This window comes from Pelophylax lessonae, assembly GCF_965119305.1.
Source record: "Pelophylax lessonae genome assembly, chromosome: 8".
NCBI lineage: Eukaryota > Metazoa > Chordata > Amphibia > Anura > Ranidae > Pelophylax > Pelophylax lessonae.
Genome location: NC_138775.1, coordinates 152,918,568 through 152,937,738, shown reverse-complemented (window position 1 = coordinate 152,937,738; position 19,171 = coordinate 152,918,568).

The following is a 19,171-nucleotide window of genomic DNA, read 5'->3' as shown; positions in this document are numbered from 1 at the left end:
GATGCACCTCCTCATAAGTGACTCCATCACCAGAGTGTGTGCTAGCCTCTCACCTCAATTCTCAGACCTCTAGGGTCATAGCGCAGTGTGTTTTCAAACACCTGATGGGCTCCCAATCTGCTCAGCTTTGCCTCCAACCTCCAACCTCAGACCGATCATAGAGTAAGAGATTCCATCATAGAGGAGGGGACAAAAGGACATCTAGTGCTCTCCGTATATATAACAGTTTATTAAATAATAAAAGATATTGCACTTACAAACATGGCACTATCCTAGTGCAAAACGAATAGCATATGTATAAAACAGCACAGCCAGCTGGCCGCTCGGTGTGCGATCCCTTCGGAGCGTCGCGGGTGACGTCACAGCTCCTCCCCCGTACGCGTTGCGTCAGTGGGCGTGACTTCTTCAGCGGGGTACATGGAGGGCGGCACCCGCACGCTATTTATTGATGCTGCTAAGCAACCGGACCAATCGTTCCAGGGCGGAACAGGAAACTCTCAGGTTTCCATTTTAGAATAGGGAAAGAGAACCAGCCCTACTTCCTGGTGACTCCGGAGCTAACAAAAACTCATATTTACAGACCGGAAACTGGGGAAAAGACACGGTTCAGTTCCTCTCTGCCTCTGTCGATGTAATTAGGAGCTAATAAATATACTATTGCACTTCGTGAATGCTAGGGGCACAGAACCTTTAACAGGACATAAAGTGACGATGCATAGTGCATAATATAATAACCTAAAAGTTTTCAAAAAAACTCTTTTTTAAAAACTCTTTTTTTCTTTAAAAGTCTTTTTGAAAAAATGGCAAATGTCAAATAAGATAGTAAATACAATTCTAAAATCTTCTCATAAAAGCTAAAAAAGACGTGTAACCGCGATGCTCCGTATGGATCTTACAAACACATGTATATATAAAAAACATAAAAAACATAACAGAAAAAACATCTAAAAATCAGCAATAATCATCTATTGGAAATAAAACAATTCAGATCAAATTCTACATTTAACCCCCCTGGTACTAAAACTTTAGTCTGGTAAATCCAGAATGATTCTCTTCGACTTAGTTGCCTAGTAAAGTTACCTCCCCTCCAATGTCTGGTAGCTTTCTCAATCCCCCAAAACTTTAATCCAGTAGGGTCACAGTGATGGTATCTTTTAAAGTGTTTGGGGACATTGTGCTTATCCTTTCCCTGTCTAATTCTGTTCATATGCTCTCCTACTCGAACATGCAATGCCCTCGTGGTTCTGCCCACGTATTGATATCCGCATTTACATTCGAGCATATAAACGACACCTTTGGTCTCACATGTAATGAAATCCCTCAAAACATGCACTTCCTGTGTGGCTGTAGCTAAAAATTCCTTCCTTCTTTTGATGTTACCTTTTAAGGTTTTGCATGCAGCACACCTTCCACAAGCGTAAAAACCTTTCATAGATGGAAAGAGCCTATTATCAGATTTAATGGGGGGATCCAGAACCCCTGGTGCCAACCGATCTCTCAGGGTTGGCGCCCTTCGGTAGACAAATTTAGGTTTTGATGGAAGGGTCGGGCCCAATACCCTGTCTTGTTGTAGGATGGGCCAATACTTGGCTACAATGTTTTCAAACTTCTTGTACTGGACATTATAGTCCAGCACAAAGCAGAATTCATTACTGGTAGCCATTTTTTTAGAGGGCATAAGAGTAGTTTCTCGTTCGATCTCACTCACTCTAGATAGTTCCTTCTCTATGTGTTCTGGAGCATAACCTTTTTCTAAAAACCTAGAGGCTAATATTTTGGACTGTGAGCGAAAGTCTTCTTCCTGAGAACAGTTTCGTTTCATCCTTAAAAACTGCCCTCTGGGGATATTACATAGCCAAAGATTATGGTGGCAACTTCCTGTCGGTATATAGGAGTTACGATCAGTGGGTTTGAAGTAGGTACGAGTTTTTAGACACCCATCATTTTTAAAACTTTAAAAGATACCATCACTGTGACCCTACTGGATTAAAGTTTTGGGGGATTGAGAAAACTACCAGACATTGGAGGGGAGGTAACTTTACTAGGCAACTAAGTCGAAGAGAATCATTCTGGATTTACCAGACTAAAGTTTTAGTACCAGGGGGGTTAAATGTAGAATTTGATCTGAATTGTTTTATTTCCAATAGATGATTATTGCTGATTTTTAGATGTTTTTTCTGTTATGTTTTTTATGTTTTTTATATATACATGTGTTTGTAAGATCCATACGGAGCATCGCGGTTACACGTCTTTTTTAGCTTTTATGAGAAGATTTTAGAATTGTATTTACTATCTTATTTGACATTTGCCATTTTTTCAAAAAGACTTTTAAAGAAAAAAAGAGTTTTTAAAAAAGAGTTTTTTTGAAAACTTTTAGGTTATTATATTATGCACTATGCATCGTCACTTTATGTCCTGTTTAAGGTTCTGTGCCCCTAGCATTCACGAAGTGCAATAGTATATTTATTAGCTCCTAATTACATCGACAGAGGCAGAGAGGAACTGAACCGTGTCTTTTCCCCAGTTTCCGGTCTGTAAATATGAGTTTTTGTTAGCTCCGGAGTCACCAGGAAGTAGGGCTGGTTCTCTTTCCCTATTCTAAAATGGAAACCTGAGAGTTTCCTGTTCCGCCCTGGAACGATTGGTCCGGTTGCTTAGCAGCATCAATAAATAGCGTGCGGGTGCCGCCCTCCATGTACCCCGCTGAAGAAGTCACGCCCACTGACGCAACGCGTACGGGGGAGGAGCTGTGACGTCACCCGCGACGCTCCGAAGGGATCGCACACCGAGCGGCCAGCTGGCTGTGCTGTTTTATACATATGCTGTTCGTTTTGCACTAGGATAGTGCCATGTTTGTAAGTGCAATATCTTTTATTATTTAATAAACTGTTATATATACGGAGAGCACTAGATGTCCTTTTGTCCCCTCCTCTATGATGGAATCTCTTACTCTATGATCGGTCTGAGGTTGGAGGTTGGAGGCAAAGCTGAGCAGATTGGGAGCCCATCAGGTGTTTGAAAACACACTGCGCTATGACCCTAGAGGTCTGAGAATTGAGGTGAGAGGCTAGCACACACTCTGGTGATGGAGTCACTTATGAAGAGGTGCATCAGTTTCATCCTTTACAGCACGGGTTTCCCTTGATCTTATGGCTTGGATTTGTGGCATTTAAAGGACTCTTCTTTATCTTTATTTTAAGCTTGCACAGTATTTGTGATTTAATTGTTCAGTCAGGACTTTTTCACAATTATACAGTCTGAGTTCATATTTTCTACTGTAGCGCTGCACCCCTTTTGTATTTTATGCTTTATCTGGGTTTTGATAGATTTGACCTTTACCGGTGTCCAGCAGCTTTTATTCCATTTTGCTGATTGTAGCGCTGAATGAGTTTTCATTTCATAGGTTGGATCAGAGACAAAACCTAACGTTTATTTGCTTTCAAGAGAGTCATCTGTTTTAGCTGAAAGTAAATAGTCATTTGATCTTCATCAAGAATGTATGAGTTGGAGGAAAATACTTTGGGAGGCCAAAGGTAGGTAGTGGGGTAATAATTCATTCAAGAGGAGCAGTAATGAGAAATGGCAGTGAAGGGGGAAAGGAAATCTAAAGAGTGAGGGTTCTTGGGTTGGGAGGGAAAGTGTGTTGCGGAAAAGGGAAGGGTAAGGAAAGTTGGGTAAGATAGAAGATTGCATAGGGTGGCACTTCAAGGCAATCCCTTGAAGGAGTCCAACAACATACAGTATTCCGTGGTTTGTAAATCCACCCAGTAAAACCAAGTTTTACAGAATTTTTTTTCAATATGATTTGCTCCAGCAATTAGATCCTCGGTCTTAATTTTGTTCACTTTGGTTAACCATAGATCAATTTATGGGGCAATAAACCGTATCTCATACACCGGAATTCATGCTTTTTTTGCATTTGAGTCGGTGATTGAAGAGTAATTTGAGGAGTAATTTCTTACAGAGGTTAAAAGGCGAAGAAGTGAGCTGAAGGAGGAAAACAGCAGAAATGTTTCCCAAATGAACCTCAGTTAGTCTGAAAGAAATACCTTTGACTTTATCCCAGAAGTCACATAACACTGGGCAGTTCCAGAAGATATGCAACACTGTCTCCTTCTGCTGCTCACATCGCCAACAAAGAGTTGACTGATAAGGGAACGTTTTGTGTAGGGTTTTAGAAACCCTATACCAATTTAAAACCAGATTCCTGTATTTATCCTGGTCTTCTTTATTTTGAAATATATGCTTTTACATATCATTTATGTAAAAACTCCCTTTTTTACAAAGTGCAATGAGAAATCATATTGCTTAGCAGTTTCAATACAATTAATGGTGTCTGTGAGCGTTTGTGAAATTAACTTGCATTCATAAATCTTGCATATTTATCTTTGGCATGCATAGCTTATAAATCTTTACTGCATACAAATGACTTAAATGACACATGGACACAAGATTTCTCATTTATTTATTTGTTTATTTTTACCAGATTTAGCTTGGTAAAGGTGACTTTGTGCATTATTTTCAGCCATGTATAACTCACGAACCTAAATATAAATAATTCCGTGTATTCTCAAAGTGAAAATGTAATGGGTGGCATGGATTTCAAAGGGCACAATACACAAAAATATATAAAAATACAAATTCACTTTATTGAACATATTAAAACACAGGACCACTAACTGTATATGCATATGTGATGACCCCATACAGAGTAAATAGTAGATGCAATATGTCTCTATCCAGTGAGTGTGTTCCAAATATCCAATGCATTTCAAGACAGAAGCTCTTCACCAGGGACAACTTAGGGACCTTGGCATGGTGTTTATTATCACCAACAGTGTTGTGAATCTATAGGCAGTAGATTTTCTCCCTCTCTCGCCAACTTATACATGGGTTGGTGGGAGAGTGTTCACATCTATGGTAAGGGTAACCCATTCAGGTCTAGCGTTAAATTGTTCTATCGCTACATAGATGTTCTGATTTTTGTCTTTTTTTTTCAACAACACATTTTTATTGAGTTTGAAAAATATAGCAAAACAAGTGACAAAAGACACAAATCAAATCCAGAGTTATCTTACACAGTACATTCACGTAACCAGTACATAAAGAAAATATAGAAAATTAATGTCATGTTTTTTGTCCTTGTTGGATCTGGGTTTGTGTTTGCGTTGGAAAAGTTATAGAAATTTGTTATAGTAATGAAATAAACATAAGATTCACATGGACACCCCCCCCCCTCCCATCATTCCCCTCTGACATCTCTTCACTAGGGTTGAGCGGACACCTAGATGTCCGTGTTCGACGGGTTCGGCCGAACTTTAAAAAAAAGTCCGGGTCCGTGTCCCGGACTTTTACCGAACTTTTCCCGGACACCGAACCCCATTGAAGTCAATGGGGACCCGAACTTTAAGGCACTAAAATGGCTCTAAAACACCAAAGGAAAGGGCTAGAGTGCTGCAAATGGCAGCAAAACGTAATTAAGAGCATGGCAAGTGCTCTGCAAACAAATGTGGATAGGGAAATAACTTAAAACAACAAAAAAAAACAGAAAAATAAAACAATGTTCTTCTTCATCTCTGAAGGACGAGGCCCATATGGAGTAGGAGGGAGGTTGAGGTGGTGGTGGATGTGGCGGTGACATAGGCGTGCGCACAGGGTGTGCTGGGTGTGCCTGGGCACACCCTAATCACCTAGGGCACATAGCATTGCCAGTGAGGAGATGGGAAAGATCTCCCTGGGACCTGCTCTGCTCTATTTCTCCTTGCCTACAGGTACATGGCCCCGATACATTACTCTCCCTGCTGGCAAACACATGCATGTGTATTTCAACTTTGGGGTGCACACCTTAATGCAATAGGCTGCGCACACCTATGGGCGGTGTAGGTGGAAGCGGCGGTGGAGGAGGACCAGGGCCGGATTAACAGCATCATGGGCTTGGTGCTGAGGATTTTGAAGGGCCTTAGGGCCGTGCCTTGCCATGCACCCAGAGGAGGAAGGGTGCAGCCATGCATGCCTAATTCAACATGGGATGCTGTCTCTGAAGCCCATAAACACATCCATGCATCGCCAACTGTCCCTCCTTGTCCGGCCTTCACGCTGTGTGGGGAGGTTCTGAGGGTGCTGCCTGGGGAAGCGAGCATAGAAGCCAGACTTCTGTGTTTACAAGTGACAGAAGAGCGGTAACAGTGAATATGGCCAACCCGGGGCCTATATAAAAGGTAGGGGCCTGGAGCTGCAGCTCCAATAGCCCCTACATTAATCTGGCCCTGAGGAGGAGGACGAGGTAGCCAACACTGCTTCTTTTCACAAATTTTAAATGAGGGTACACCCCAAAAGAGTGAGAAAGAGCAAAAATGGAACAATGGGTGGGTAAGGTCGGTATCCATTGCTATTCTGCATAAGGTACGGAAAAGTCCCGTGGGATCCATGCCTGGTTCATTTTAATGAACGTGAGCTTGTCCACATTGTCTCTGGACAGGCGGCTGCGCTTGTCTGTTATAACGCCCCCAGCCGTGCTAAATACCCGTTCAGATAATACACTGGCTGCAGGGCACGCCAGCACCTCCAAGGCGTAAAGGGCAAGCTCAGGCCATGTGCCCAATTTGGAGACCCAGAAGTTGAAGGGGGCAGACCCGTCATTCACTACATGTAGGCGTGTGCACACATACTGCTCCACCATGTTGGTAAAATGCTGCCTCCTGCTAAGACGTTCCATCTGAGCTGCTGGTGCTGCTGTTTGTTGTGGCGTGCTGACAAAGCTTTTCCACATTTCGGCCATGCTAACCCTGCCTTCTGAGGTGCTGGCGGTGCCCTGGTTGCGTTGGCGACCTCCTCCTCCTCCTCCTCTGCCTTGTGCTTCCACTGTGGCCCCGCTGTCAGATGGGAATGCCAGCAGCATGGCGTCTCCTCTCCTTGCAACAGGAGCTCTACCAGCAGCACCACGACCCAGGCCACGGCCCTTATTTGACGGTCTCCTCATATTTCTGTAATTTAAGATCTTGCCCTAGAAAGGTTTTTATTGAATAGCGGAATAGAAAATATGATCCAAAAAAAGTGTATGTATATCACACGTACACAACCACACTAGGCCCCAATTACTATTGTTTGTACCCCTAAAAGGCTAGATGAGGAGTAGGGGGAGTATGGAACAGGCAGCACCCTCAAACCTTCAGAAGTATGAGATGAACCCCAACAACTTGGAAAGGTGGATCTCTCTCACACGTACCGACACAGACTATCCCGCAATTCAATTGATCCTCAAAGGTTTTTATTGAATAGCGGAATAGGAAATATGATCAAAAAAAGTGTATGTATCTCGCACGTACACAACCACACTAGGCCCCAATTACTATTGTTTGTACCCCTAAAAGGCTAGATGAGGAGTAGGGGGGGTATGGAACAGGCAGCACCCTCAAACCTTCAGAAGTATGAGATGAACCCCAACAACTTGGAAAGGTGGATCTCTCTCACACGTACCAACACAGACTATCCCCCAATTTAACTGATCCCCAAAGGTTTTTGATTAAATAGCGGAATAGAAAATATGATCCCAAAAAAGTGTATGTATATCACACGTACACAACCACACTAGGCCCCAATTACTATTGTTTGTACCCCTAAAAGGCTAGGAGTAGGGGGAGTATGGAACAGGCAGCACCCTCAAACCTTCAGAAGTATGAGATGAACCCCAACAACTTGGAAAGGTGGATCTCTCTCACACGTACCAACACAGACTATCCCCCAATTTAACTGATCCCCAAAGGTTTTTGATTAAATAGCGGAATAGAAAATATGATCCCAAAAAAGTGTATGTATATCACACGTACACAACCACACTAGGCCCCAATTACTATTGTTTGTACCCCTAAAAGGCTAGGAGTAGGGGGAGTATGGAACAGGCAGCACCCTCAAACCTTCAGAAGTATGAGATGAACCTCAACAACTTGGAAAGGTGGATCTCTCTCACACGTACCAACACAGACTATCCCCCAATTTAACTGATCCCCAAAGGTTTTTGATTAAATAGCGGAATAGAAAATATGATCCCAAAAAAGTGTATGTATATCACACGTACACAACCACACTAGGCCCCAATTACTATTGTTTGTACCCCTAAAAGGCTAGGAGTAGGGGGAGTATGGAACAGGCAGCACCCTCAAACCTTCAGAAGTATGAGATGAACCCCAACAACTTGGAAAGGTGGATCTCTCTCACACGTACCAACACAGACTATCCCCCAATTTAACTGATCCCCAAAGGTTTTTGATTAAATAGCGGAATAGAAAATATGATCCCAAAAAAGTGTATGTATATCACACGTACACAACCACACTAGGCCCCAATTACTATTGTTTGTACCCCTAAAAGGCTAGGAGTAGGGGGAGTATGGAACAGGCAGCACCCTCAAACCTTCAGAAGTATGAGATGAACCTCAACAACTTGGAAAGGTGGATCTCTCTCACACGTACCAACACAGACTATCCCCCAATTTAACTGATCCCCAAAGGTTTTTGATTAAATAGCGGAATAGAAAATATGATCCCAAAAAAGTGTATGTATATCACACGTACACAACCACACTAGGCCCCAATTACTATTGTTTGTACCCCTAAAAGGCTAGGAGTAGGGGGAGTATGGAACAGGCAGCACCCTCAAACCTTCAGAAGTATGAGATGAACCCCAACAACTTGGAAAGGTGGATCTCTCTCACACGTACCAACACAGACTATCCCCCAATTTAACTGATCCCCAAAGGTTTTTGATTAAATAGCGGAATAGAAAATATGATCCCAAAAAAGTGTATGTATATCACACGTACACAACCACACTAGGCCCCAATTACTATTGTTTGTACCCCTAAAAGGCTAGGAGTAGGGGGAGTATGGAACAGGCAGCACCCTCAAACCTTCAGAAGTATGAGATGAACCCCAACAACTTGGAAAGGTGGATCTCTCTCACACGTACCAACACAGACTATCCCCCAATTTAACTGATCCCCAAAGGTTTTTGATTAAATAGCGGAATAGAAAATATGATCCCAAAAAAGTGTATGTATATCACACGTACACAACCACACTAGGCCCCAATTACTATTGTTTGTACCCCTAAAAGGCTAGGAGTAGGGGGAGTATGGAACAGGCAGCACCCTCAAACCTTCAGAAGTATGAGATGAACCCCAACAACTTGGAAAGGTGGATCTCTCTCACACGTACCAACACAGACTATCCCCCAATTTAACTGATCCCCAAAGGTTTTTGATTAAATAGCGGAATAGAAAATATGATCCCAAAAAAGTGTATGTATATCACACGTACACAACCACACTAGGCCCCAATTACTATTGTTTGTACCCCTAAAAGGCTAGGAGTAGGGGGAGTATGGAACAGGCAGCACCCTCAAACCTTCAGAAGTATGAGATGAACCCCAACAACTTGGAAAGGTGGATCTCTCTCACACGTACCAACACAGACTATCCCCCAATTTAACTGATCCCCAAAGGTTTTTGATTAAATAGCGGAATAGAAAATATGATCCCAAAAAAGTGTATGTATATCACACGTACACAACCACACTAGGCCCCAATTACTATTGTTTGTACCCCTAAAAGGCTAGGAGTAGGGGGAGTATGGAACAGGCAGCACCCTCAAACCTTCAGAAGTATGAGATGAACCTCAACAACTTGGAAAGGTGGATCTCTCTCACACGTACCAACACAGACTATCCCCCAATTTAACTGATCCCCAAAGGTTTTTGATTAAATAGCGGAATAGAAAATATGATCCCAAAAAAGTGTATGTATATCACACGTACACAACCACACTAGGCCCCAATTACTATTGTTTGTACCCCTAAAAGGCTAGGAGTAGGGGGAGTATGGAACAGGCAGCACCCTCAAACCTTCAGAAGTATGAGATGAACCCCAACAACTTGGAAAGGTGGATCTCTCTCACACGTACCAACACAGACTATCCCCCAATTTAACTGATCCCCAAAGGTTTTTGATTAAATAGCGGAATAGAAAATATGATCCCAAAAAAGTGTATGTATATCACACGTACACAACCACACTAGGCCCCAATTACTATTGTTTGTACCCCTAAAAGGCTAGGAGTAGGGGGAGTATGGAACAGGCAGCACCCTCAAACCTTCAGAAGTATGAGATGAACCTCAACAACTTGGAAAGGTGGATCTCTCTCACACGTACCAACACAGACTATCCCCCAATTTAACTGATCCCCAAAGGTTTTTGATTAAATAGCGGAATAGAAAATATGATCCCAAAAAAGTGTATGTATATCACACGTACACAACCACACTAGGCCCCAATTACTATTGTTTGTACCCCTAAAAGGCTAGGAGTAGGGGGAGTATGGAACAGGCAGCACCCTCAAACCTTCAGAAGTATGAGATGAACCCCAACAACTTGGAAAGGTGGATCTCTCTCACACGTACCAACACAGACTATCCCCCAATTTAACTGATCCCCAAAGGTTTTTGATTAAATAGCGGAATAGAAAATATGATCCCAAAAAAGTGTATGTATATCACACGTACACAACCACACTAGGCCCCAATTACTATTATTTGTACCCCTAAAAGGCTAGGAGTAGGGGGAGTATGGAACAGGCAGCACCCTCAAACCTTCAGAAGTATGAGATGAACCCCAACAACTTGGAAAGGTGGATCTCTCTCACACGTACCAACACAGACTATCCCCCAATTTAACTGATCCCCAAAGGTTTTTGATTAAATAGCGGAATAGAAAATATGATCCCAAAAAAGTGTATGTATATCACACGTACACAACCACACTAGGCCCCAATTACTATTGTTTGTACCCCTAAAAGGCTAGGAGTAGGGGGAGTATGGAACAGGCAGCACCCTCAAACCTTCAGAAGTATGAGATGAACCTCAACAACTTGGAAAGGTGGATCTCTCTCACACGTACCAACACAGACTATCCCCCAATTTAACTGATCCCCAAAGGTTTTTGATTAAATAGCGGAATAGAAAATATGATCCCAAAAAAGTGTATGTATATCACACGTACACAACCACACTAGGCCCCAATTACTATTGTTTGTACCCCTAAAAGGCTAGGAGTAGGGGGAGTATGGAACAGGCAGCACCCTCAAACCTTCAGAAGTATGAGATGAACCCCAACAACTTGGAAAGGTGGATCTCTCTCACACGTACCAACACAGACTATCCCCCAATTTAACTGATCCCCAAAGGTTTTTGATTAAATAGCGGAATAGAAAATATGATCCCAAAAAAGTGTATGTATATCACACGTACACAACCACACTAGGCCCCAATTACTATTGTTTGTACCCCTAAAAGGCTAGGAGTAGGGGGAGTATGGAACAGGCAGCACCCTCAAACCTTCAGAAGTATGAGATGAACCCCAACAACTTGGAAAGGTGGATCTCTCTCACACGTACCAACACAGACTATCCCCCAATTTAACTGATCCCCAAAGGTTTTTGATTAAATAGCGGAATAGAAAATATGATCCCAAAAAAGTGTATGTATATCACACGTACACAACCACACTAGGCCCCAATTACTATTGTTTGTACCCCTAAAAGGCTAGGAGTAGGGGGAGTATGGAACAGGCAGCACCCTCAAACCTTCAGAAGTATGAGATGAACCCCAACAACTTGGAAAGGTGGATCTCTCTCACACGTACCAACACAGACTATCCCCCAATTTAACTGATCCCCAAAGGTTTTTGATTAAATAGCGGAATAGAAAATATGATCCCAAAAAAGTGTATGTATATCACACGTACACAACCACACTAGGCCCCAATTACTATTGTTTGTACCCCTAAAAGGCTAGGAGTAGGGGGAGTATGGAACAGGCAGCACCCTCAAACCTTCAGAAGTATGAGATGAACCTCAACAACTTGGAAAGGTGGATCTCTCTCACACGTACCAACACAGACTATCCCCCAATTTAACTGATCCCCAAAGGTTTTTGATTAAATAGCGGAATAGAAAATATGATCCCAAAAAAGTGTATGTATATCACACGTACACAACCACACTAGGCCCCAATTACTATTGTTTGTACCCCTAAAAGGCTAGGAGTAGGGGGAGTATGGAACAGGCAGCACCCTCAAACCTTCAGAAGTATGAGATGAACCCCAACAACTTGGAAAGGTGGATCTCTCTCACACGTACCAACACAGACTATCCCCCAATTTAACTGATCCCCAAAGGTTTTTGATTAAATAGCGGAATAGAAAATATGATCCCAAAAAAGTGTATGTATATCACACGTACACAACCACACTAGGCCCCAATTACTATTGTTTGTACCCCTAAAAGGCTAGGAGTAGGGGGAGTATGGAACAGGCAGCACCCTCAAACCTTCAGAAGTATGAGATGAACCCCAACAACTTGGAAAGGTGGATCTCTCTCACACGTACCAACACAGACTATCCCCCAATTTAACTGATCCCCAAAGGTTTTTGATTAAATAGCGGAATAGAAAATATGATCCCAAAAAAGTGTATGTATATCACACGTACACAACCACACTAGGCCCCAATTACTATTGTTTGTACCCCTAAAAGGCTAGGAGTAGGGGGAGTATGGAACAGGCAGCACCCTCAAACCTTCAGAAGTATGAGATGAACCCCAACAACTTGGAAAGGTGGATCTCTCTCACACGTACCAACACAGACTATCCCCCAATTTAACTGATCCCCAAAGGTTTTTGATTAAATAGCGGAATAGAAAATATGATCCCAAAAAAGTGTATGTATATCACACGTACACAACCACACTAGGCCCCAATTACTATTGTTTGTACCCCTAAAAGGCTAGGAGTAGGGGGAATATGGAACAGGCAGCACCCTCAAACCTTCAGAAGTATGAGATGAACCCCAACAACTTGGAAAGGTGGATCTCTCTCACACGTACCAACACAGACTATCCCCCAATTTAACTGATCCCCAAAGGTTTTTGATTAAATAGCGGAATAGAAAATATGATCCCAAAAAAGTGTATGTATATCACACGTACACAACCACACTAGGCCCCAATTACTATTGTTTGTACCCCTAAAAGGCTAGATGAGGAGTAAGGGGAGTATGGAACAGGCAGCACCCTCAAACCTTCAGTATGAGATTGTGTTCACTGTACCCCACAAAGATTGAGTTCACTGCACCCCACAATGATTGTGTTCACTGCACCCCACAAAGATTGTGTTCACTGCACCTCACAAAGATTGTGTTCACTGTACCCCCCAAAGATTGTGTTCACTGCACCCCACAAAGATTCTGTTCACTGTACCCCACAAAGATTGTGTTCACTGCACCCCAAAAAGATTGTGTTCACTGCACCCCAAAAAGGATGTTGTTCACTGCACCCCAAAAAGGATGTTGTTCACTCCACCCCAAAAAGATTGTGTTCACTGCACCCCACAAAGATTGTGTTCACTGCACCCCAAAAAGATTGTGTTCACTGCACCCCAAAAATGATTTTGTTCACTGCACCCCAAAAAGGATTTTGTTCACTGCACCCCAAAAAGGATGTTGTTCACTCCACCCCAAAAAGATTGTGTTCACTGCACCCCAAAAAGATTGTGTTCACTGCACCCCACAAAGGATTTTGTTCACTGCACCCCAAAAAGATTGTGTTCACTGCACCCCAAAAAGGATGTTGTTCACTGCACCCCAAAAAGGATTTTGTTCACTGCACCCCAAAAAGATTGTGTTCACTGCACCCCACAAAGGATTTTGTTCACTGCACCCCACAAAGATTGTGTTCACTGCACACCAAAAAGGATTGTGTTCACTGCACCCCAAAAAGATTTTGTTCACTGCACCCCAAAAAGATTGTGTTCACTGCAGCCCAAAAAGATTGTGTTCACTGCAGCCCAAAAAGATTGTGTTCACTGCAGCCCAAAAAGATTGTGTTCACTGCAGCCCAAAAAGATTGTGTTCACTGCAGCTCACACACAGAAAAATGGATGTGGATCACTGACACCTGCCTATCTCCAATCCCACACCACACAGCAATATCGATTGTAGTTTGTAGAACACAGTTTCCCTAAAATTCAGCAGACTCTGTCCCTAACAGGATTGAGAAGAGATCGTAGATCAGGATTGAGTGCAGACCCCACCCCCCACACAGCAATATCGATTGTAGTTTGTAGAAGACACTGACCCTATATAATTCAGCAGACTCTATCCCTAAAATGCCTACAACTCGCCCTGCCTAAACACTCCGACCTGTCCCTCAATTCTATCCGGACACAAATGGTTTTTTCCTGCCTATCTTTCCCTAATCAGCAGCCAGCACGTTGATGTGTGCTCTGTCCCTGAATCTAAGCAGCATAATGACGCCGCTGCGGCTGCCTCGAACTTATAAAGACTTGGTCACATGCTTCAGACGGCCAATCACAGCTACTGAGACATTTGCAGGCATGGCTGGGATGGCTTAAGGCACACCAGTTAAACGATTGTTGATTGGCTGTTGAAAGCCCGCCATGAAAAGAGCGCCAAAGCATGCAAAACCCGGAAATAAAACGACCGAACACGGATTTTTACCCGAACATACAGTAAAGTGTCCGTGTCCGTGTTCGGGTACAAAAAATCCAATTATTCGGTACGAACACGAATAATACAGTCCGTGTTCGCTCAACACTACTCTTCACCCCTCACATTTCTCTTCTCTTCTTCTACTATTTGGCATTTCACACCTACTCTCGAAACTTACTTCTCAACCTCCTTGAGATCTGTTCTGTCCTCCTGTCCTTTCCTCTGCCAAACTAGGCAGAGGTCATGGACCAGCTTCTTCTTTTTTTGGCCTTTCCCCTTTAGGGACTCTCAAGATGGAATGGCCTTACTGCTACCGCATGGACTATTCTCACAGAGTATTAGCTATGCATTACATTAGATGTTGGCCTACTATACCCTTAAAATCCTCTAATGAGAGATTTCCAGCATACCATCTACTGAGTATGTCCCTTGTGAACAGTTTAATTGATGTTACTTTCTATTACTGTTCAGAACCATTTGGTTATCAACCTTTCCAGCTTGCCTCTGATAACATATATCCCCTCACAAGGTTTATCTAAGGTTGTAAAATGCTTACTGTTTCATTTACTATGATATGTGTAGACTGCCTACAGTTTGTACCTATCTTTTTTTATGATATTGTTCTGAACTGTACTTATTTCAATAAAATATTTGAACAAGAAACATAAGATTCTCAGGACAACAAACAATCATACTATACTATTTTTGAATGTGGCATCATCACACAGTGGAGGAAAAGTGAGAACCAATCTATACAGGAAACCATTGTCGGGTAATACCATTCTTAGAGCTAACTCTGGACACCCCAGACAAAGCATCAGGGGTATTTTAGTGGGTCAGATACAGAGGATTCGCCTCATTTGCTCTGAGGAAGTGAATTACCAGTAGAGTCTGAACAAACGTGTCAGCGCTTCACGCTGGGGATACACCCAAGGAGGACCTCTTGAGGGGTTTGAAGAAAAGGGCTGGTAATTGTGGTGCACCAGTATTCTCCACAGATTATAGCATGGAATTTTACAAGGTGAGGAAAAGTGTTGAGAAGTACATACCAGTGATATATCATGATAAGATATACACCCAACTTCTTAAAAATAGGATTAAAGTGGCATCACGACAAGCCCCAACTTTGGGGCAGTTTTTATCCCCTAGTTATTTTTCATCAAAGAGACCTGGTAACTCACATTGGTTAAGCTTCAGAGGCAACTTCAAATGTGGTGCAAATGTTTGTCCATGTTGCCCAAGAATCATTGAGGATGATACGTTTGGATCTAGCACAAGTCAAAGAGTATAATGTAAAATCTTTTATTAATTGCAACGCAAAAAATGTGATATACCTCATCACTTGTGCTACATGTATAAGTTGGGAAAACAACCAGGCGGTTACATGACCACCAGAGAAACCTTGTATATGACACCAGTAAACATCATGGTACAAATGTGGTATGTAATTTCAATGAACATCATATGGGGAACACAATGGCCATCCATGTCCAGGCCACAGAGAAGGTGGGTACTCCAGATGTGGTGGTGACAGGTTTATGTCTCTCTGTAATTAATAAGAGGTTTATTGGATCTTTCATTTGCTCACTGGAGTTCCAGAAGCGTTAAACTATGAGTGGCACCTTACACAAATTTATGAATAAGAAAAGGGGGTTGTTAGTGTCATCTGGAGGGTGTGTTGGTCTGTATCCTTTCGTGGTGGTGTTATATATATATATATATATATATATATATATATATATATATACAGTATATACAGTGTCTCACAAAAGTGAGTACACCCCTCACATTTTTGTAAATATTTTATTATATCTTTTCATGTGACAACACAGAAGAAATTACACTTTGCTGCAATGTAAAGCAGTGAGTGTACAGGTTGTATAACAGTGTAAATTTGCTGTCCCCTCAAAATAACTCAACACACAGCCATTAATGTCTAAACCGCTGGCAACAAAAGTGAGTACACCCCTAAGTAAAATGTCAAAATTGGGCCCAAAGTGCAAATATTTTGTGTGGCCATTATAATTTTCCAGTACTGCTTTAACCCTCTTGGGCATGGAGTTAACCAGAGCCTCACAGGTTGCCACTGGAGTCCTCTTTCACTCCTCCATGATGACATCATGGAGCTGGTGGATGTTAGAGACCTTGCACTCCTTCACCTTCTGTTTGAGGATGCCTCACAGATGCTTAATAGGGTTTAGGTTTGGAAACATGCTTGGTCAGTCCATCACTTTACCCTCAGCTTCATTAGCAAGGCAGTGGTTGTCTTGGAGGTATGTTTGGGGTCGTTATCATGTTGGAATACCCAGTCTCCGAAGGGAAGGGGATCATGTTCTGCTTCAGTATGTCACAGTACATGTTGGCATTCATGGTTCCCTCAATGAACTGTAGCTCCCCAGTGTCGGCAGCACTCATGCAGTCCCAGACCATGACACTTCCACCACCATGCTTGACTGTAGGCAAGACACACTTGTTTTTGTACTCCTCACCTGGTTTCCTCCACACATGCTTGACACCTTCTGAACCAAATAAGTTTATCTTGGTCTCATCAGACATGGTTCCAGTAATCCATGTCCTTAGTCTGCTTGTCTTCAGCAAACTCTGGGCTTTCTCGTGCATCATCTTTAGAAGAGGCTTTCTTCTGGGATGACAGCCATGCAGACCAATTTGATGCAGTGTGCGGCGTATAGTCTGAGCACTTACAGGCTGACCCCCTACCTCTTCAACCTCTGCAGCAATGCTGACAGCACTTATACGTCTATTTCCCAAAGACAACCTCTGGATAAGACGCTGAGAACGTGCACTCAACTTCTTTGGTCGACCATGGTGAGGCCTGTTCTGCGTGGAACCTGTCCTGTTAAACCGCTGTATGATCTTGGCCACCATACTGCAGCTCAGTTTCAGGGTCTTGGCAATCTAGACCTAAACCTAGACCCTCTTTATGTAGAGCAGCAATTATTTTTTTCAGATCCTCAGAGAGTTCTTTGCCATGAGGTGCCATGTTGAACTTCCAGTGACCAGTATGAGAGATTGTGAGCGATAACACCAAATTTAACACACCTGCTCCCCATTCAAACCTGAGATCTTGTAACACTAACAAGTCACGTGACCCCAGGTGTGGGGGGGGTGGCTAATTGGGTCCACTTTGGACATTTTCACTTAGGGGTGTACTTACTTTTGTTGCCAGCTGTTTAGACAGTAATTGGTATGTGTTGAGTTCTTTTGAGGGGGCAGCAAATTTACACTATTGTACAAGCTGTACTCACTTTTGTGAGATACTATATATATATATATATATATATATATATATATATATATATACACACAGTGGAGTTTTAGTTTGAATCATTTTTTTTTCAACAGCCCTTATGGCACTGATATTCATTTATATAACATAACATTTATTTGAGTTAAGCCCCGTACACACGTACCGATCGTCGGCATACAAATGTTCGTCTTTTCTCCCCGGGATGTCGGTGTCTGTTGAAAAGTGCAAAGACAGCACAAGGACAGCACAAGAATTTTGTCTGCAGACTTCAGCTGACTGCAGAAGTGATGTCATGTAATGGTTAACTTTCCCTGTGTTTTTAATTTTCTGAGCATGCCCAGTCTTGCAAATCTGCGGTCTGTCGGCCGAATTCTGTACTGACAGGCGAACAATCGTCCGTTCTGGTGTCCGCAGACAAAAATTTTCATGTTTGCACGAAAGACTTTTGTCCGCGGATTGTGCGCAGACATCTGTCGGAGGCACCATACTAACACGCGTACAATCGGCAGATCTTTCGTCCGCCGACGTTTGTATGCCGACGATCGGTACGTGTGTACGGGCCTTAAGTTAGTAGGTTTTGTATTACATTTGTGTTTTGTTCATACAAGGATCATTCTTTCTTCATCCAACTGCACTATTTCTTTTTGTATTCAACTGTACCATTTCTTTTTTGTCCAACTTTACCATTGCTGTATAGGGTTCCCAGGGGTCAGTCTTTGTTGAATCACTTTAATCTTCTTTTGATCTTTTATTCTTATTTTATTTTTATTGCTTATTTGTTTGTTTTTGAGTTTCTGGACACTTTATCTCACCTAACATATTTTGTCCTTTTCCAAACAGTTGAAGTACGTTGTTATAGGCCATCATTGGTTGTCTGGCATGCTGTGAATGGCTTGTTAGCTACACAGCCTGTCAGAGGAGGAAACAACATTATGTGTATCCCTCATATTGTGACATTATGTGCACTTATTTTCTGAGGGTGTCCTTCTGTATTTTGCTAATTGTCTCTTATCCCTGGGCTTTCCCGCACAGTCATCCGGCAGTTGCTGCTGGATCTGTGTTGGTGAGTGACAGGTTGGAGGAGATTTGTGTGGCTTGTTCTGTTCTTGATTTTCTGTTTTTTGATTTATGTGTCATATGACATGTTAGTATGTGAAGGCAATGAACATAGGCTCTCATTAGTGTAATGGGAGTGCATTTCTAATTGATTTATTGATCAATTGTTCGATTCATTAATGGCAAAACCATGTTCACCTAAATCATGCACATAAATATTTCATGCAATGTACACTATATTAACAAATGTTTCACAAATGTGCTTCTGGAAGAATGGTCAAACATTCCCATAG